This window comes from Genypterus blacodes, unplaced genomic scaffold (assembly GCF_046128005.1).
Source record: "Genypterus blacodes isolate CSIRO-AG114 ecotype Tasmania unplaced genomic scaffold, CSIRO-AGI_Gbla_v1 ptg000011l_1, whole genome shotgun sequence".
In the NCBI taxonomy this organism is placed as follows: Eukaryota; Metazoa; Chordata; class Actinopteri; order Ophidiiformes; family Ophidiidae; genus Genypterus; species Genypterus blacodes.
The window spans coordinates 1335133-1357333 of record NW_027466825.1 but is presented as its reverse complement, the minus strand read 5'-3'; the positions used below and the strand labels follow the sequence as shown (position 1 = coordinate 1357333).

General features: G+C 42.7%; 1 long non-coding RNA gene across 1 annotated transcript; it reads right to left on the bottom strand.

Annotated features, from left to right (window-relative positions):
• Positions 1–1724: 1724 nt before the first annotated feature.
• LOC143007880 (uncharacterized) lies at positions 1725–21762 on the bottom strand. The gene is made up of 4 exons (XR_012964530.1): positions 21661–21762; positions 21154–21207; positions 20959–21029; positions 1725–1854 (listed from the first exon to the last, which is right to left on the bottom strand). It is a non-coding gene; the product is annotated as an uncharacterized LOC143007880 (long non-coding RNA).
• Positions 21763–22201: the final 439 nt, after the last annotated feature.

Genomic DNA, 22201 nt, shown 5'->3' with positions numbered 1-22201 from the left:
CACAGAGCTCCTCCGACTCATGTATTCCATACACGCACACCAAATGCTGTACGCAAATCCCTCGCCAACTTTTCCCATGGTTGATGTGTGTTGAATCAGATGTTCGAGGTTTTAGAGTTAGACAAACATGAACATTCTTGCTTGGAAATGTGAGTGTAGAGTTGAGTTGAGAAAATGACATGAATTCATAAGAATCATAAGTCAGTCTAGTCATTATATTCTCAATTTGTTTAGGCGTCGTGCACAGGCCTGAACACAGAAACAATCCTACTCACATGTGCTTTGTGTGTGCCCAGTGGTGCAAGGCGCCTCTGAAATGTTGTGGTCATTTTCTCCTTGATAGGAGGCAAAGAGAACAGCTGTCAATGAGAGTGACCCACATGATAGATAGCCCATTCTGCGGGGGCCAGCAAGGCCATCGGCACGGGGGACATTCACTTAGGAAACCCCCTGTTCCCCTGCAGAATTTATATCCTCTATCCTTTCCCAAATCAAAAGCCGTCTGTGTCAATGTCATCTCCACCACGAGACCGCGGTGTGAACTGCAAAAGGTGCATAGCAACTCCTTTCTGGCCCAAAAACTAAAACAAATAAGTGCCACAACACAACACAAGCTCCCTATGGGGAAGTGTTGAAATGGATTATCTGTCTTTAAACACCCACACGCCTTCCTCTATTTCTCGGAGCTCTCCTCGACATCTCCGGTTCTGTGATCCAAATTATAAATCTCAACTGGAGGGTGAAAGATAAAAAGTTCCCACAGGAAGGAAAAAAACCCGCTTTTATGAAAAGATGTGCGTTTGTAGGTGCAACAGTGACAGACACAGAGCTCACAGTGTAAAATGACAGCCGAACGACTAAACAACACCAGCAGCAGGATTGTTATTACTGACGGTTGATCGGTAGAGGGAGGGAATAAAAAATATACTAAGTAAATGAAATAAGGGTGAAGGCAGCAATGCCAAAATGAAACAAATACAAGAAAATAAAACTAAAAATTCTAAATTCAAGCAGCAGCACTTGAACATACTTCAGTTACTGAACACTCTAACTTAAAAAAAGATGGTAGTTGTGAAGAATGGTCTGACAAAATGCTGAACGATATATTAACTTAGTAATGCAAAACTGCACCGCAAGTACTGCAATTAAAATCTCCAAAATTGGAGAAAAAAAAGGCTTTTCCACCCAAGAATAGAGATTTTCATAGGCGACTTGTACGAGTAACAAATAAGTACAGCTGTTAAAGCAATGTAGTGGCGTAAAAACTGCAGTCCTTCCCCTGAAATGTTGCAGGGCAGAAGAAGATGTTCCCTTAAAATATAAACACAGGGGGCCTTAAAACAAGTGCAGTTCTTCGATGAATGTACTCAGTTACTATTCTCCTCAGGAGACGGTCTGATGAAAGTCCCTGGACGTGTTTTTGCCTTCCATCCACTTGTCAGCGACACAGAGGACAGACTGAACTGATCCAAACCAATAGCCACAGCTGTATCGTAATGAAACCAGCCGCCAGATGAGGCGGAAAGTGGCAGTATACGCTCCCGCTCGTACCTGGTGTGCTACACTCTCAGCATCACAGCTCAAACATTACTAGGTTTTCTTTTCTGTGTACATAAATATATATTCTTTGGAAAATACATCTATACTATATGATATTCTATGATATCTATATAAAAACACTTTTGCAGAAACTCTGAAGCGGAATCAAATGTACCTAATATTGTCTCCTGCTGGTTGAAAATGGTTGGATTTTTGGTGAACATCTCTCGGTGGGCGCCTGCTGGCTTCCATGGCAACAGCCGTCGACTCGCTTGCACCAGCTCCTGAGCAGTCTTGTTAACCTCAGTCGTACACCTGACAGGGAAAACACATTACTTAAGTCATAACATGCCACAGACATATATCTTTACACAAGGAATTACAGGACCTGGCGAGCAAGATGTATCACTACTCACATCCAAAGATTGTAAATATAGAGTTATGTCAAAACAAGACGAGTTAAGAAACTCATCTCTCTGATTAAAGCAATTACAATCGTGTTTTTTCAAGAAAGTATCAACCCGCCTCCCGAGTAATGCAATAACTATGTTTCCAGTCCAGTGTTAAGTTCTGTCGAAGCTTGTTTGTTACATTTATGACATCTATTAACACTTGGCAAAAAAAATAAGAGCAGGTTCACTTTTCACAAAGCCAGTCTGAATGAGTGCAGGGCTATAAGCAGCCAAGTGAAAATATAGGCTCTGGCTTTAGTCGCGCGGGCAAATATTTTGCTGACTTCGTATCAATCTGCAAGAGCCAAGAGCGGGCCAGAGCCAAACATTAGGAGTGGCACCGAAAGCCCTCTGAGGATGAGAGCGTCCAACTTCTCCCTCTTCATAACAGTCCACACTTGGCAGACGTATAGCGCTGCACCAGATGACTTTGCTTAATTGGCTTGGTTGGACGCCGGTGCAGATTTAGTACGTTAGTGATTTAGCATTTAATATCTGATGCAAGAGAGATGGAAATGCATTCAATCGCACACACAGGCCAAGGCTGAGAGAACGCCGTCCTTTACATGTCAACCAGCAAAGCAATTAATGACTAAATACATCTTAATATATGACCAAACAGAGGTTAAGAGATGTTGAAACAATAAAATATTTAAGTGATTTCTATAACCTTCAGTATATCCCACAATTTACCAGCCACTACTGTGGTGTTGGATTCATTTTGTGGTCTGAGGACCATCCAGTGTCGAGCCATTATGTTTGCTCTGTGCCAGCACAAACCTCTTCTCCTCCAGCCTTCATAACTCTGTGGGAGTTGATTAATGAAGCAGATTTCCAGCTATCAAGCTGGGTGCAAACTGTTCAATTATGCATCTTGGAATCTCCTTAGATCATGTTTTAGTGAGCTTCTCCAGCTCCGTGGGACCAATGTGTGTGTGGGTGGGCTCGCCACAGACGCGCCACATAAGCAGCACGGGCTATATTTGTCCAAGCGGCGACCTTTGCCATTGCGACAAATTAAAGCCGAGTGATTGGCGGAGTGCTGTCAATTTGCTCTTTCATGAGGTCATTGCTGCGGTTGTCACAGCGATCCTGGCAGGAGTCGGAATTCACATTTGGAGTTAATCAAAATGCATGGCCGGGCAGGGAAGCAGGCAGCAGGCTCGCGCTGTAAACAGTAAAGAAGCCGTTTACAACCTGACGCAGACATCTGTCCTCATCAGGCACAGCTGCTCGGAGACGGCCTTATGATTGTTGGGTTGCCTTTGCAGACACTTGTACCACTTCCATATTCTAGATTCATGTGTGCAACTTATTTTACAGCCCTCACTTTAGCCGCTCTAAGACGCTATAGATTAATAGAAAGTCTTGCTAGTGCAGTGTGGGAACCAACCATTCGAATCGCCGAAAATTAAGGTGAAGGTTAATATACTCGTCAATTTCAACTTCCAACACTGTGAAGAGCAAATATCTCCATTGAAACCCGAAATACAAACTAACCTTCGTGGACACAAAACCTGACGGTGAGATGAGGCAGCGGTTTAAAGCAAGTTATTTCCCTTTTTTTCAATCTAACTACCTGGCTCTGCAATGAGGAGCCTTCATCTGTAGAGAAAAAAAACAGCTATGTCAAGGTGCACCAAGATGAAATACATCATAATAGGATTCCATTTATTCCTTCGTCAAAAGTGTCAAAACGCATCCTTACTGAATAGTGAAGGGATTGCGTGCAAAATGGAAGGCAGATTTCTTCACAGAGAGCGTGCGGGGGTCAGGCAGCGTTTCTGCCTTTTCATGACAGGAAATGAGCACTAAATATTTAAGTTGTAATTTAAGGCCTCTGGTACGGCGCTAATGTTACAAATATGAGTTGGTATAACAAGAAAACTGACCTCACGTCTTATTGCCTCGATTCTCTTCTGATTAAAACAAGTTCATAATTATCAAACCTGCTGCAAACTGGACCGGTAAATATAGCATTTACAGTGATTAATCTCGGTGCAGTAGAAGTGAAAGCAAATCGAAGATAAGTTAAGGTTACTGGGAAGATATAACATAATTAAAGGCCTAACACATCCGCACAGGCCTAATTTTCTGTTATTTCGGCAGGTCACAGCTTGTTCATGCCGCCAAACTCCCTAAACCTATAATAATTGCAACAGAGTCAAAGTCGCAACCAAGAGCATCACAACTAACTTCACAATTATCTTATAATTGACTGCAGATTTCTCTAAAGTACTTGTGTTGCATGGCATTATTATGTCTTTAAGCACACCAGATAAAAACAGCCTTAACACAGGTCGCACAGTGACTTCATGGATCCGGGAGATCTTTCAAATAGGGTAAAACTAACATCTGAAAGCTGGCCACAAGATGAGATGACACGTTATGATAGATATTTGTTCCCAGTGCACAATCACTGCTTCCCCTCTCCGTGTTTGCGCTTGGTTATGAATCCCCCGTGAGCAATGTGAACAGGTGGGTGGACAGACAAAACAAAAGATCAAATCAATAGTTTCAGCCACAGTCTTAATTGCAGAGAGAGAGCCAAAGGTTTTTTATTACGGGTGGCCCCGGTCAAACTTTTAATATACCTGAAGCCTCTGGAGTACACTGGGGGGGACACACAGCACCTGCGGAGGGCTTCATCAGAGAAACAAAGCCTCTCGCACCCGTTCATCTTACACACCCCGTCTCTTCCAGTCAACCCGTGCAACATCCAGTTTAGAAGAAGAATGGTGTACAAACAGCGGAGGATGTAATGAAGTCACAGTATCTGAATTAATCCGCTTATGAGATTAGAGCGCTCAAAGCCCACCTTCTTCGGGGTGGAAATTATTAGAAAACAAAAAGGGTTCACAGAGCGAGGAGAGATTTAAACCGTACCGCAGATGATTTTCCTCCTTGCATCAAACGTAAACGCTGGTGAAACGCGCCCTGCTGGAAATTAGTGACGCAGTCTCGCTTCCAACTGAATGCAGGATTGGAGGAAAAGCGACATAAAAAAAACAAAAAAAAACATCAATTTGCCTCTAAAAGCTACCACATTTTAGCGTTACGGTGCTGTGAGATGATTTGACAGACACGATCAATTATTCCAATATCACGGCCAGGTGTCACGGATGCTTAGTGAGGCAATATCAGTTTTTAAAATGATGTGCAAGATTGTTATATGCTCTAAATGGCACAAAAACAATCCCAGTAATGACATCAGCACACACAGAAAATACAAAAATCACAACCGCTCCTCTCGTCATGTGGAAGATGTATGTAAAGATGTGGACGAGTATAAAGTGGTAGAGTATAAAAAGGATTGTGTGATAAGCAAATCTCTCAGTTTCAGTCCCGAGGACAGGAATAAAATGTACAGGAAAGGGCAAAGTCCACCAGTGTAACCGAGCTGTGTGTGCAAATATATGTAAATAGGAGCTGTTATAAAAGCGCTATGCATAGGGGCATCTCAGAACACACACTTCACACAAAAACGTGAAGCCGATCGCGAGAAACGTGAAGACAGCTGCATGATTTAAATGCAGAAATAAACCTTCCCCACAAACTCGTGATCGGTGGATGATTTAGTGCTGTGGCCGCCTTCCACAAACATCTTACTTGTCACTATAGCACACACCGATACATCTATGTAGAGACTCAGGTTCCTAAAGGAACCAAAGGCCCATAGAGGGGAATAATACATTTATACAATGAAACACATCTCGGTCTTGATCTGTCATAATTATCTAAATTCTGGGCTCCCATTTATTATATGCAAGTTATATCCCATATCACAACTAAAAATTCTGCATGCTTAGCTATTTCTTCATTTTTTCACAGACTCCAACATTAAACTGTGGGTTTATTATAGGAAAGTCTTATTTGACTTTTCAATGCACCTCTTACAGTCGAAATGCCAAATGGCTGCAATATTCGATTCCAGAGCACACAAAAGAATTCAACTTCGAAAAGCCCCAAATCTCATTACCTGTTGCAGGAATCAGAGTCTCTGGCACTGATCAACAATCTGGAAACTGATGGCTTCTGTGTACAGCATTATGAAATATTATGTTATTATTCAAAAGCACAGTGGAGCCAAGACTCACCCTTTGAGCTTGTACCCAGCTGAAACAAACTCACTTGTATCTGCTTTCATCTAGCCCACACACTGTCTAGAGGAGAAGTACTTTGCTAGTTAAAAAAGAAATACAGAGGTTTTGGCGTTTCATAGCATCTTGCTTTACATTACTCCAGTCTGGAGCGCTGGTGTTTGATTTGGGCTTCTTTCATGTCAGCCGTTCTTCTGGGTGATGTTGGCTTCAGAGGTCCCCACTGTCCTTCGGTAAAACAGATGTGTGGGCAGGGCACAAACAAGCTCCCAAAGCTTTGCTCGCGCCATAAATAAGCTGTTCGTCTTCATCCATCAACTTTGTGGATGTGGAGAGCGAACCTTTGTAGCATGTGGGGGCCCGGTATTAGCTGGGTGTCTGAAGTATCATGATGTATAAGCTTGTTCTTTGAACAGGGGTCCGGTCCACTACAGGGCCATTATGCCAGGCGAGTGCCACCAATCCATCACCCTTAAGCACTGCAGAGCCCATTTCACTTGGCGGCGAGCCACCGTCACCCTCCGCTCGTCCATTTCCATACTCAAATCTATGGATGTGACTTATTCATAAGGTTGAGTTATTCAGAGGGACGGATAGATGCTCGCAAGGCTACCCTGAGATACACAGCGGGGAAATTCCTCTGCTGCATTCCTACGGACAGACAAGGGCATCTGAGGCCATCTTGTGAAAACACTCCAATTTCCTCCCATATAACCCTTTCACACAAACAGCACATATAAATGAGAAACGTTTTCTCACCGTGTAAAAATAAACCACATTTACATACAGTTTACTGAATATGCACTGAATGGCTCCTAATTACACTAAAACAACATCTAAAGCTTTACACAGCACCAATAAAGCATGAAAGTCAGCTTTTGTAATATTGTGGTTCTGCACAGACGGGAATAATGGGCGCCCTGCCCTCATTCCAAACAGTCACCTCAGCAGTCATTATTCTGCACCCTGCGCAGGTGTGTTATTTTTCCATTTCCTAATTATAACCCTTTATCAGCAAGCACTCCCCCACCCCCACACTCCCCGTGATTGGGTTTGGCTGATAAGCACGGAGCGAGAATGAAAATACAAGCAATCATAATGTTCGAAATTAGGGAGGAAATGCTTTTATTTCTTCTCCTTATCAGTCCGGGGGAGTAACACCCGTTTGAATGGGGGCGATGTTGAAATGAATTTTGAAACATTACTTGAGCAGGGAATCTGAGACTCATTTTGTATTTCAGGGCATTGTGTTGCAAATGTTTGTTTTTTAAAACGAAAGCAAGCACTTTCTTGATGATCTCTGACGTGGAGCTTAACTGACAAAGCAACTCAAAAACCTTTATCCAAAAAAGTCTCTAACAACTTCCAGTGCAACACAATTATGCATAGCTGATCTTTGTTTGAACTTTGTTTGAGTTCACATTCAAATTAGTAAGAACTGATGGAAAGAGATGTCAATGATTTCAGGACAATGTTATATTCGGCAGTTTACATCAATGCAAACAGCAGTCACATTAATGAGGTATTCATTTATTCATCTGGCTTTTCTCCTATAAATAAAGCCATTTGTTTATGGATATTTGCTTCATGCTTTATGCGACAATGCTTTCCGTGAAGTATTTGTCAGGCTGATTGGTATGGAGGGGATGGATAGTGAGAAACTGTGGAGCTCTTACATTCTATTTGTTTATGATCTTTTTTCAAAAAAAGAATCTCCAGATGCTCAGCCTGAGAACAGAATGAAAGTAAACGCAGCAGAAGCTTGTTTTTTGCCTGCTCTGAAATAGTTGCAAATGGCTTTTTTGGTGCCAAGGCACATTGTTCGAATGTTGATGGATGCCAACTGCTCAGGAAATTGGTTAGCAAACGGCTAAGGCAAACATCTGAAGCGGTGTCTGGAATGGGCCTGCTTGTATATCAAAGATGCATCATCCGAGTATAATGAGAACAAAATTGATATTAAAATTTAATCCCACGACTTGTATTCATACAGGTTTGTCGCTGCACGGCTGCCATCTATTTCCTACTGCTGTTCTCCAGCATTCGCACTCAGCAATCAGTACTTATTGGTTTCTATTCCCCAATATTCAGTGTGTGGCTCATTCTATAAAGTCTCAGTGTGTCACAACCTCATTTAACAAGTATCTTATGAATTAAATTACATGTGCTTATTTACTGAGCGTGCCCCGACTGTACTGTGATTAATCAATAGTTATGGATGATCATGAAACATCACTCCTGATAGGTCTCTATGAGCACAGTTTTCACCCGGACTCCATTTCCTTTATTTTCCATCACTCAGCTCTGTCCAAAATCCTGTCTACCACGGCTGCCTCGCTTGCCCTGACATGCCACTGATAAAAATCAATACGACCAAAATATGTCAACATAGTGATCGCACAGATGATCTATTCTGTAAAACAGCATCTGTGGTAGATGAACTGGATGTCAGCCATTGCAGAAGATGGCACTGATCGTCTTCGACAACAGGAAAATCCACTTTGGCAAAGCTCAACCTGCCAATTTTCGAGTACTTCTGACCTCGTTTGACCTCAAGTTCAGTTGAGACTGCTCCAACTCACACAGCAGGCCACTTCATCGCATTTATCAGCTCAGGTCTTCATTAAGTGCACTTTGTCTTTTCTAGAATGTCCACTTCTATGGTTTCCTTGAGGCGTAACCTCAGATCTCTCACACCTACGCAGGTCTCTATGGTTTCAGCTATAGATTCTCCTCATTTAATATCAATACACTTCTCTGCTCCTCTCTTACCTCCTGCCTTGACCGTCTTCGCAACGCTGGAATCCGACCCTGGCCTGTGTCAACCACTCCGAACCCATCCTAATGCGTCAGAGGAATCGAACTCTACTCTGAACTGGAAAACTGACCCCTCCAAAGATTAATCCCTTAAAAAGACAACTGCCAGGATCTTTTATCAGTAAATGTTGACCTCTTGTAACACAGTGCTATTAAGTTTAGCACCTCTTATGATTAATGGCCCTTTAAAAATGTAATTCCATGCAGACACACTGGAACCTACGGAGAATCAACTGAAGAAAATGGACTAAATTCAGCAGCAGCTTCCAAAAAGAAACATGCATAAATGCCCAAGGACAGGTTATTGTGTCCCTGCTATGTAGAAGATTGATAGCTGCGAAATCCTGGATCTTTTTACCACACAATCATCAGGGGACCTCGTTTACACAAACAAATCTGGAAGCAGCATCTGAGAATATACTAATGGCTCATGCTTGCCGGGCCCACACAGGTCAAATCGATGCGGTGCTTTGGCTTTGAACATTCTTCTAATGTATTGCCAGGGGTCTTCCCATGTCGCCTAATTTACAAGTTGGGAGATCTGTAAACACCAATAAGGCGGATTTCAAACTTTTTATTTTCTTGCTCCAACTAATCCAAAAAATGTTCCTTTATTAAAAATGTATAGCAAATAAATCAGTCATAAGATTTCTTCAGTAGCAAATTCCCGCTGATCTCTCTCAGATGTATTAATATTACATATTTGGCATGGTTAGCCAACCAGAGCAATGTGTAACCGATGTACTATGTACCTCTACGTTTCCAATTTGTAGGTGTCACAGCCAAAACAGAATTGAAAAGAGGTCTCTGGAGAATTTTGTTCTGCATGCTTTTGGTGCCAACAGGGCTTTTTACGGTGTGTAACACAATGATGATCAAGAGACGAAATTGGGTCAGTGGTGTTGGGATGAGACCACTCGTGTGCACCTGTGTACTATTGAAGTTGATCGTGCTGTACACTGATCAAAGCCCCTACCTGCAGATGATTCTGAAACTGATTCAAACACTGTCGATATGGGTGTTGCAGCCGCAGTCGCTAATTCAAAATGTGACAGTAGATATTCTAAGTGCAGGCTGGGATACATTTGTTGCTGAATACTAAATTGTGACATGACAGGGCATATTTTTGCCTTTTAGTTTTGTGAACTTAATAAGTTTGCCTGATGCTAATGACACTCAGCCTCGCAAATCAAATGGTGTTATTTTGACAAGGACCTCAATTTAAATGTGTTGAAACTGAAGTTGCTCATTTCCAATATGCGTGACAGGAGATCGTTCTTCTGTGCAAGTAGTTTAGTTACAAGCAGAATGAGTAAAATAGCATTTCACTTCATCAGGCAGCCAATGAGGGATCTACAAAGAGTAGTTTTAATATATACACAAAACAGTGAAACCTCAATTCTTGGTCTACATTAAAAACATTTTGAAAACACTTCTGGTGCCGATATCATTCTGAAAACACAGCTTCAGTTACCAGATGAAATAAATCTTGTTCTGTAGGTGTTTGTTTGTTGGGATCTGCTGTTAATTCAATGGATCAACACAGCACAAACAGACAAAAAAGCCTATATTTGGTAAATGATTGCTTTGAGGAGAATATGATGTAGTTGAAACACACGCTTACGCAGCTTTTTCAAAGCATTCAAGGCAAAGTTAGCAGTAATGTGTAAGTGATTACTGCTACTTCCATCAATGGTGCCCACCCCTAAGTCCTTACTGCAAGAGTCAAATATGCACAGTGATGAAATATTCATACAAATGTCAAGGATTCATCTTATGAGGTAATTTACTATACTTTATTTCAAGTGTGTCTTGGAATTCTAGACATTTCAAAGTGAGTGCTTCTTGTATTTCTAGGTATTGGGTGAGTGACTGAGCACACACATGCACAAATGGTAGTTGAAGGTCTCTCGACAGCCCCAGTCGCTCCTCGGTGTCACTCATTTCCCTTGCTCTACGAGTTTTCTCTTCCCTTGTGGGCCCTTGAGGATCCAAAAAACAACCTGTGGTTTATGTACACTTCATATCTCAGCTGCAATCTTCTGAGAGGGACCTGGACTGTTATCCCAGTAGAGAACAACACATCATTTTCTCCTGTCAAGCCTTCTGTTAGGCCTCATCACAGAGAGCAAGCACTCAGGATCCATGATATTATTAGTCTCCCAGGGAAGGTTGTTCATTCAATTTTCCCCACAACATTGCACTGTAGCAAGGTCCTCCAGCGTGGAGCAAAGAGAGAAATAAGAGATACGGCTCAGGCACGGCTTTATCTGGCCTCTGTATTGAGAGATATATTGGTAAAACAAAGCAATCCAATATGATCCATATAGACGATCTGTGCTGAATGTATCAAATTCACTCTCCGCTGTGCACTCTTCACAGGGCCTCATACTGAACCTGCTGGTTCTGGTGCTTTTGATTTCAGTGTTCAACTGGGGCCTCTGTGATCAATGGTAGCCCTCCAGTCTTCCATACAATGCTATGGCAAGGTCGGGGAGATTCTCCAGGCAGATATACTCAATAGAAACATTTGCACATCAATAGTATTGGGAAATGTTGTAACTTCAATAAAGGGACTGGATTTTTTTGGCCACATGCAGGGTCCAATCTTAGGGATCTGGAACATGCAGAAAAGGGTGCTCCCCCTGTATTTTCAGCAGGGCTGCACAGTTCAATCCCACTCTCACTCTCAAAGCCTCAAGGCTTAATCCCCTCACCGGTGAAGGCGTTTGTTTGAGGATCGCCCTCACCACAGCCGTCCGCCTCTCTGTCCTTGCCTTGCCCTTCAAATCTGCGCTGGCAGAGCTTCAGTCAAGAGAAAATTCTCTCCCAAGCCAATCTTGCCTCCCACACTCAACCCCATACTACAGGTTTTAACTCATTTCTGAATACTTGCACTGTGTCTTTTTGACACTAATGTCAAAAGTCAGTACTTCTATGTCGTTCTTCTCATTAATATACAAGTCACAAGTATCAACATAGCTCGTATCCAAAGATGCAGGACCCTGTTCATCAAACTCCAAGGAAAAGCCAAGGAAGCTCGTCTTGGGGAAATGTGTGGCCTAATGCTAACACCGCTAAAGAGTCATAGCTCATCAATTACAAGCAATAGCCAAGGAAATTTCTTTGACCCTTTTCCAGGTACTTCGCACAAAAAGGAAAAATGTCAGTCTTTGGTTGAATACATGTTCCCGTTTCCATGGTAACAAAGCAAATTTTCTTGGTATGAAAAGGCATCATTAGTGCCTTCATTATCAGCACTTGGGAGGCGTGTGGGCAGTTAAAAATCTCATCTGAGCTGGCCCCCAATCCCAACTGGTGGGCGACGGTTATCCTTTGAGAGATTTCCCCCGTGCCAAACGAGGCATTTAAGCTGCCGCCGTCGCCTTTGCAGAGGGAGTCGGGCTAAGAAAGAATCATAATGTCCTCATTCAGATTTGACACACTTGAAGGAAAACGCTGACCGTTTTGAAGTCATGAAAGTGGGAAGTGGGTGAGAGAGTTGCAGCCTTACAAATGAATTTCACTCCTATTCAGCAGTTTTCGGACCAAACGGGTATTAGACTGGGAACTTTTCTATTAGATTTAAGCTTAGCCTCTCACCAGCCTGCCAAGAGTAATCCCCCAGTGGTGGGTTGAATTAAGGAAAATAATCTCAATCCTTGCATCAGTTTTCATCACTTCCCAGTGCGAGGGAGCAGCCATCTTGTGCTTCGTTTAAGTAATGCAAATGAAATAATAAACATTTCTAATTTAGATGGAACCATCAGCATGTAGATCTCTAATCATGATTCATTACGACTCAAAGACACTAGCACAGCAATTCAAATCATTTTTGCTTACCCACCGTCTTCTGGCCATTTTCTCCTTCTTTTTCAAATGAGCAGTAATGGTAAAGTAAACATTTTCCACCGACAGCCTTGATAATATAAGCTTCTAATTCGTGAAAATCTGGGCTGACTCACACTCCACACACACACACTGAGGGGATAGAGCGGCAGAGAGGAAGCAGGAGAGATGCGAGTGATTGATCGCTGAGCTGTCGAGCAGATCTGCGAATAGGGGATTGGGGAAAGCTCGGATATGCTGAAAATATGCCAATAACTCATTTAAAAAAAAAAAAATAAAAAACACATCAGGCTGCATTTACAGCAAAATCGGAGACACACCGGAAAGGAAAACATGTTCGTCTTTATACATAAATGTTCCTGCGATGCACAAGGCATAAGCTTGGCTGAATCACCGTGAATGTTTTGAAGTTTGATCCTAAAAACATACAACATGGCCATAACTATCCTTATTTACAGTGTAGCACATGTTCATAGAACATTCATCCTAAGGCGTACGTGAGAGCAATGTGCACTCTGTTAGAATGTGTCAATAAGAAAGGCCTCGAGGGTTTTCATATTTATTCATATTTAAACTGGAACAATTTCTGCTGGAGGTATCAATTATTTTCCACACCTGCGGGCTTTCTGTAGGACCACTACTGTATATACGCATCCACCAGCACCAATGCACCAGGACCCTCAGGCCGGAGAGCTTAAGTTTTTTTGCATTCAAACAGATAAACCCGGGAAGGGAATCCGTATTTAGAGTGAGTGATAAATGTCAGATTCAAGTCGAGAATTGTGCAGACTTCTACATTTAGATGATTTGTAGAAGGCCACGCTCGACACTTTGGAGACGGTTTTCCGTCCACCATGTTTGATGTGTAGCAATGTGTTGAACAGGTTCAGGGCTTCAGTCGAGTTCTGTACAGTTTGTGCTGTAACAGCCCAGCCAAACCCTCAGAAGCTGCTCCCTGGGCTTTCTACTGCTTTGTTTTATTTTCCCTGTAGTTCCCCCTCGCTCTTTTGCTGGTGATCCCACTGACTTTCGGGTTGTTTGTCTCGCAGCAATCCCGAGAATCGGAGCTGGTGCTCACTGAAGCGGCTCAGCGCCCAACCAGTATCAGAGTCAACCGCATGGCTTTCCGAAGCCTTTTCTCACGCAACAACAGTTTTGTTTATGCTCGGGCAGAGTCTCGGCACTACACAGTAAAATAGGATAATGCAATCATCAAACAGGTAGCGAGGAACGACTTTGCAATGGCGCAGACCTTTATGACACCATCAAACTCTTTTAGATGGTAAACAAGGAACATTCTGATATATTTGCCATTTGGAGCAAATCCAAAATGTGAACTAAAAGTATTTAGGTACTGATGTCATCAGAGATTGCAAATAAAATGGTATAACTAAGAAGCAGTTTGTTAATAAAGGCTGCAAGCGTGTAAATGTAATATCAGTAAATAATGCATCGTGAAATATGTGACATTCAGCAACCAATTACACTGATACAGGAGGAATCCTCTGTGGCACTGATGCGATCTTCGTCTTATATAACACAGCTTTGCTCTATGTGGGCAACATAAAGTATTCCTGATATAAAAAGAAAAAGCATACATATGTATTACAGTGTGATAATTCCACCGAGTTGGCCATATTTTATATTCGGTAAGACACAGACACGAGATAATGCAATAATATTGAGAGAGGGCCCCGTTTACATTCAATAAATTATGAATTTCTTCAACCGGAGTGAATTATTTCAAAGTGGAAATATATTGGATTTGACTTGAAAGGGGAAAGTTCTGAGGCTTGATTCCTCTGAGGAAATGAACATCTGGATTTTTATCCATTTCATCTCTTTTCATCGCTTTTATCCATCCTCCCCAGAAGAACGAAACTTGTCAAATATGATTTGTTGATGCGTTTCTCGCCTTCCATTCTTTACAGTCTCACAACCTATACCGTCACATTGAAGCCTTCAGACCGGCTCATCTAGAGACTTTTAATGGCCTATAAATACTTAGAACAATACAACCTGTTGAGTGTTGCGTTATGATTGCTTCAGTAATTTCAGGGATGTGATTATGTAGCATCACATAGTAATAGAAATGTCAGCTTCACTAAGCAATCAAGGGCATAGATACAGCAATATTTGAGTCACACCAATTTACTGAGATGGCTTTGTAACTGTATCTCCTGCACTACCACACAGCAGGGCTGCATAAACCCGATAGTCCTCCGAGTCAGAGTTGATGTAAATAACAAGAGCGCGTCGTGTCCAGCCAGAGCCTAGGAGGAGAACGGATATCAACCCAGCGATGTGCAATTTCTATAGACAGCACAGAGGGATTAGACGATGATCTGTGGCGTCGGTGAAACAGAAAAGGCACAGCGGAAACGTGCTGAGCTGTAATTCATGTGTGTCCCGAGCTTGCAGAGTTGTTTTCATGGGATTCCAACCAACAAATCCCAATCAGACAGCTCTCCTGATAGGAGGGAGAAACACATCAGCGCTTCTCATTTAAATATCTGTGCTCGCAACTTTTATCGTTGACAGACAGACAACAGCGTGTCAGGCAGGCATCATTTGGCATTATGTTCTCCTTCCTCGTTTGCTGCGGCTGCACTGCAAAACAGACTGCATGTCTCTCAATTGCCTCACATTTTTTGGGGCCCTGCTTTTGAATTTGTTGCTGCCGGCCCCTGACAGGCCTGCGGGGAAGCAATTTCTTAGGTGCGAGATGCAACGTCTATCTATCCAAAGTGTGTTTTTTAAGTCGCAGGCGAGGCGGATATTCCACCTGCGCCTGCTGTGCCAGCTGAAGGGGAATCCCCCGTGGCACCTTGTCGTGTGGCCATGTCAATTGTTTGTTTGCATACTGAATAGCTCGGGGCGCCGTGTTGTCTAGCTGGGAGATAAGCATCTCATCCCTCGCCACAAATCGGCCGGTAATTTCTATGCCAGCTGAGAAAAACTCACTGGGATCTACAATCGTGTAACTGTCATTAAAGGTGAAAAGTAAATCTGCAAGGTGATGGAAATGAGGTGGAAGTGACAGGAGGAAATTACGACAGCAGGAAAAAACGGACATTTCATCAAAAAGACTTGATACATGTATTCATACATTACACTGATACTTTCCTTTATAACTATTCAAAGTAATGCTGCCCTGGCTCCAGAATACACAAGAGAGAAGTTTGTAGTCAACTTATTCATATCATTGCTATTGATCTCTTCTGACAGAGGCAGTTTTCATAAACTTTTCACTTTACCTTTACTGCTGACAAGGTCAAAGAGATGACAAAACCTTGACATGAAAGTTGTACCTGTCCTTTAATATGGTAATGACGTATATTCAATTAGCTTTTGCCCTGAAGCGTAAAAGGTAAAAGTAACAACCGGAATCTGCAATGCCGAGTTGCCAAATTGGCCACAACTTCTATTTGGTTCAGAATGAAGGAGCTAAAGACATGACAGCTGAGCAGAATTAATTAAAAATCTCACTATGGCCAAATCTAGAGCCCTTATTTTACGTTGTTTCAAAGAACTGAGCTCCCCTGTCTTTAGTCAAAATGTAAATACGGCCACATTCCATTGTTAGACCATGGAAGAAGAAAAATGCTTTTCTGGCAGAAAATTGTCTTCACGGGTTTATCGCTGTACAATAAGACGTACGGAAACTCCACTGCCTCTGACGCTGTTTATGAGCTTTGGTTTACGACTGGTGACCCTCGCTTTCTTAGTTTTGCATTTGTAGTAAATTGAGTCTCTGGGGCTAGCTTGACATGTAGGGCCGCTGACTTTGAGAAACTGTACAGTGCATTTGATTGATTCCCTCACGACAAGATAACATAACTGCTTCCATGACATTGGAAGCAAAACTAGTCCCTTCGGCACGTTAAATGAACTTGTATACAGTAGGCTGCTGTGCACTGCTGCTGCTCGTGCATATGCCATAAAACACCACGCCATTAAAGCACACACAAGACCCAGAAACTGAGCCGTGTCTCTTTGATACATGACATCTTGTCATCTTGTCCGGTTTTTAGCATGTCATTGTAAATATACCCTGCGCGTAAAGTATGTAATTCGATTTGCATCTCTTGCACGGCGAGCGCATCTCTTTGCACGGCTCTTGTGCGAGAGGCGAGTGTGACATGGTCGGTCCGCCGAGCTGCCAGCTCCCTCGCTCCCTTGGGAGAGATCCCGCTGCATCTCGTCTCAAAGCGCTACTTAGACAGGGCCCTTTGGGACACGAGTCACCGGGGCCTTGTGGGAGGAGGAGGAGGAGGAGGAAGCAACCCTTCCTCTTTTTGCTTGGCTGCTTTAGAAGGAGGGAGAAACGACAGGCGGGATCCAGTGTTGTTCTTCGAGGATTACTTTTTGCGACCAAATTTGGACGTTATTGGACGTCGACTCCCATCTGCCGCAGCTCTCCATCTTTGGGAACGACACAAATTGATCCTCAAAGTGTTATTTTGATGTAGAAATACAGATTTATGTGACAATATGAGCTGGAGCCTTGGCACTTTTCTGCCATAGTTGGAACAGAGAATCAGGTTATATCATGGTGTTCCATCTCTGAATTCCACACCATCTTGGCATAGTCTACAATCACCCAACCAACATTTTGAAAGTATTCTATTCTGTCTTTCAAAACCCCTGCAGGCTGTGTGAAAGTCAAACCAAAGGCATAAATAATGGTGGAAACGGATATCAGTTTAAGGATTTGCTTATTAAAAATGAATCACTAATTAAACATTTGTCCTGGAGAACAGTAGACTGGAAAACAAATTTATTCCTAGTTGAAATAATGACTTTCACAGCTCTCCTCCTCTACACCTCTCTTTGTGTAGCGTCTTGTTCGTAATGTCAACGGCGTTGTTGTAATTATTCAAAACATCAACTTTCTCCCTTTGCCTACCGATGCTCGGCACTCCTCTCTGCAGTTCACTTGCTTGATATCTCCCAAGATAATTTGATGGGAAATTTGTTTCATTTACACATCATACCACAGTGGCTGTAATTAATTGTTCTGCTGCTGCCTGCGCAATAGTTCAGTGACTCCATTGTGTGAAAGCAGGCTCGTTACTGTTCCGTGCTGCCTGTGGCGCCGCACTGAAACCGGTAACAGATGCCACCGTCACCTAAAATGTCCACGTAGATGACTCCCAAGCAAAGAGTTAAATAATAAACTGCAGCCGAGCGTACAATGTAATTCCTTTTGATGGGGTTACTAGCCAGTGAACTTCTTTCATTTCCTTTCATCATACACACATGATACTGAATATTAGCTTCATGTTTTCCATCCAGCCTGCATCCGCTGACATATTGAGTTGGGAATATTGGCCCACGTATATATGGACATATATATGTTCAAAATCAGATGTTCCTCAGCAAACTCAGTGTTTATGATTTCCATCTGTGTCCTGCGAGATCAATCGAATGGCCGTCTGGAAAAATAGCTAGAACCCCAAGAGTGTAACCTGCTTTTGCACCCTGAAGAGAATTTACAGAACACCAGACGCTCCTGTTACAAGTTTAGAAATGTGACACAAGGTCAGTTTTGAGAATTATGCATACAAAAATATAATAGCCAGCTTATATCTTCAAAAATGTAGAGTGTGCATAGTTTCCATGGCGCCGAATTCATGCAAAAAAGACCCGTTGCTGTGTGCTTGACTGCGAAATGCATGTAGGTTTGTACTGAGAATAAGCTTTCAAATAAGACCTGCAAAATATAGTAATTCTTTGAGACACTGCTAAAAAGTCAACAGCCTCCTCATAGCTGGGCTCACCCTGACATATCAGACCATACTGGAGAGTTATGGAGGAATTACTGTCATGGATCAGGCGGCTGTTGAGCTCGGTGACACCAAGAAATCACATCAACCAAAGTTTCAAACTGCATTTATCACTAAACTACCAGCAAATGCTCCTCATGCGACTGTAATTACAGGTACAGTCAGATGATTAACTGCCTCCAACCTCCTGTCCAACCTCCAACTACTTGCCGACAGAGTTTCAGCATCAAGTCAGTGTTCAAGATGCGAGTTGCCGAGAAACAGCACCCTGCTCATAGACAGAAAGACAAAGCCTGAAAGCTAAAGTCATTCAATATTGAATCAAAATGTCACATCAAAAATGACAAAAGAATCTGAAATGAGTATTGTTACGCCCTTGGTGTCAAAATGTAAACAAACAAAAGTGCCAACTGAATTTAACAATACACAATTTCCCCTGACAAACTAATGCAGCTATAGGCATTTCTTGCTCTATAGAACTTTACTGGGGTGCATGCTTCCAGACTATGACACCATACATGTTTAAAGCCCTATAGAACAGCAGACATACTGTACGTCCACCTGGGAAACATTGTATGTAACACCTGAAGACAAAAGGCAGGCAGCATTGTGTCGTGGATTGTTGCCATATTTTTGTGAGACTCCAACACGGCTCAATTTGCAACTGTAATGAATCTAATTCCAATGTCCTTCATCCTCTGCAGCTTCCCTCAGCAGAATTTGCTCCCGGGAACGATCCCGCAGCGCCTCAGAGACCCGCTTCCTTCTGTTTCCGAAACCGTTATTCTTCCTCGTTACGGAACAGACTGAGGCAACTCCTCCAACTGCACGTTTGCATTAGCTTAGTGTTTTAATCTTAAATGTTGGCACACCGGGGGGACCGTGAATGTGCTCTTGTTTTGCTGCAATACAGATATTTCTCAGAGTTGAAGTCAAATCAAGACAAAGGAAATGTTCTGATGGCTTTAGCCGTGAAGCTCTTTAATGGAGGCAATTACGTAATGCAAGTAAGGGCCTCTCAAAGGCGGCAAACTGCACTGTGATTACTGAAAGCCTCATTTTACAGTGAGGTCAGTGTATTACTTAGATTACTTTGATACAGGTTACTCCTCAACACTGCCTATTATAGCCCCATATGCCTGAAAATGTACGCTGCCTGCTGAATTGCCTCTCTTGGGTTTCATTTACATCCTGCCGACAGTAGGTTGCTACGGCGCTCATTGACAGGTCTTTAGACTTAACAACTCGTGCTGCAGCCTGTGTGCCTAGGCACATTTTAATACCTACACAAAGGGAGTTCCACAATTCCTTTTCCCGTCGAGAGCACTGAACGGAACCCTTTGAAACGCCAGCACAGACAACACACGCCGTTAACGTCCGATTGTTGGTTAAAAGCCTCGGTTAGTTCACTACAATGCAAAATTCCAGGCAACGCAGTGTTACAGCAGCACTACACTGTGAAGATCCTGTGTATATTTTTGTACAACTGCAAAGACACAAACTGCTTCTATTTGAGGTTTCACTGCATTAATTGGATGATGCATTGCTGCCTCAGTATTAGATGGGAGAGGAAAATACCATATGGCTCAGACGAAATACATGAATAATAACTAAAAACCAGCAAGCTAAGCACCATAATTAACAACAGTGGCGAAACAAACAAACAATCCAAAAAACAAGGGGGGGGGGAAGCCTTTGGAAAAAGTAGGAAAGCATATGGAAAAGCAACCAAAATCCAAAAACTAATATGGGTAAAAAATATAGTGGAGGAAGATAGCAACAATTACTCTTTGAAAAGTTCTCCTGAGCAGAATGAAACGTTGCAATATGTCAAGGGAATATTTCCAGGTTACAAAAAAATGCTTTCCCTCTATTGTTTGCCCTTCATTGTTGTTCAAAATAAGTTGCCAACCCATCATGCTGATTCGTCTGAACTTGGGAATGATGAGAACAAAAGTTGCGGTGCCCTTGGGCCAAAGCAGGAGGGAAAAAAAGTGTCTTTGTCGCCGTTAGTGCAGCGTTGTAAATTCATTGTTCATCGAAGTAAATCTGACATAAGCGGTGGAGGTCAAGAGAGAGACAGGCCAGAGCGGGGAGCGAACGTTCCAGAAGGACTGTTCAGAACTTAATATGACTGAAGTGACACAAATTATTAAGAGGGCCATCTCATCTCCCGCGTTCCCAACGTAGGCAAAGTTCACAACACGGTGCCGGTCCCCTGCCACTACTGGCTGTCATCAGACGAGGATGATGTGGAAGGACGTCCCTAATTATCCCTTGTCAGCCAAATGACATTCTAATCACGTGTTTCTGGTAATTACTTCACTTTTAAGATCTCTACCCGCACATCTCTAAGTGACACCGCAGTGGTTGTCAATGAAATGAGCCTCGTTAAATGCATTTCAAGCTCACCAGTGGACGAGGTAGTCGAGGAGTCGTCGTCGTCATCGCCTCCATCCTCCTTCCTCCATCCCTCAGGCGCCCTAATGTGAAGGGAAATCTCATTTTATCATCTTTGGTGCATAAAATGGAGAGGTGTGTGCGGTGTATTTACTTGGGCTAACAAAGTCTTGACACCAGCACGGTTGTACTTATCTGTGTGCACACCTTTTAGGCAGCTTTGGTTGGGAGGCCTCCATTCCCCAACGTGCACCAACTGAGCTGGTTATATGTGAAATTAAAAAGAGGAAATTATTAGACACCCGGCTGAAGCTAAACACGGTGTTTGGACACACATACTGGGGTTTATTTCCCTCCATCCTTGTAGCTGAAATTCAACATTTTATGTACATACACTTCCAATATATGTCTGTAATTCTCAGAAAGTGCGGAGTGCTTTAACCGTAATTAGATTGGCATTGTGAAAGCACAAAAGCAAAACGTTGGTTTTGAAATAATAGTCTGCAAGTTTAAACAAAAATAGTAAACAAAATATACAAAACTAGATATTACATTTGCGAGCGCTCTGAACGACACTTTTTCCTTTCAATTAATTTTAAACGCACCAAACAGCGCATGAAGTGATATTAGCGATGTTAATGACACACCTGGCTTAGTTTAACAGCGCATGTGCGGCAGGTGTACCGTCATTGCACCGGACACAATCCGTCTTACCTTCATTCTGCGGCGGAGTTTTCACGTTTTTCCAAAGTTCAATGAGTGTTTTCGGTTTCCCAGCTCACTAGTTTACTGCGTGTAACCCGCCGCCGTCCACACCAGCTGGGAAAAGAACGTTAATGGCCGCTGTAGTTCCATGGTGCACACAGAACGAGCAGAACTACAGCTCGAGCTGGTCAGGAAGTCCACATCCGGGTTACGTGCGCTTTGTTTACCTTTACGTCCGGTAAATTAAACACATACGGATCGTAACAAATGCTTTTTTGTTTTTGTTTATTTTTGTCAATCTGTATCTTAGGCCTGTGCTACTCCTCGAGGCAGCAGAAAAGAAAGAAAATCCAATGAAAACTGCAAATATGTTCTATTGGTTTTAGGCAATCAGAGTTCAACCAAATCAAATCCATCATCGCATTGTAACTCTGTTTGATTCTGTGAAAACAAACCATGGCAAGCTGCGAATGTGTCGTCTTGTTTGGTGAAATGAAGGATAAACAGACAACAGTTCATCTGTGAGGGTGGTATGAGGGGTTTCAGACCT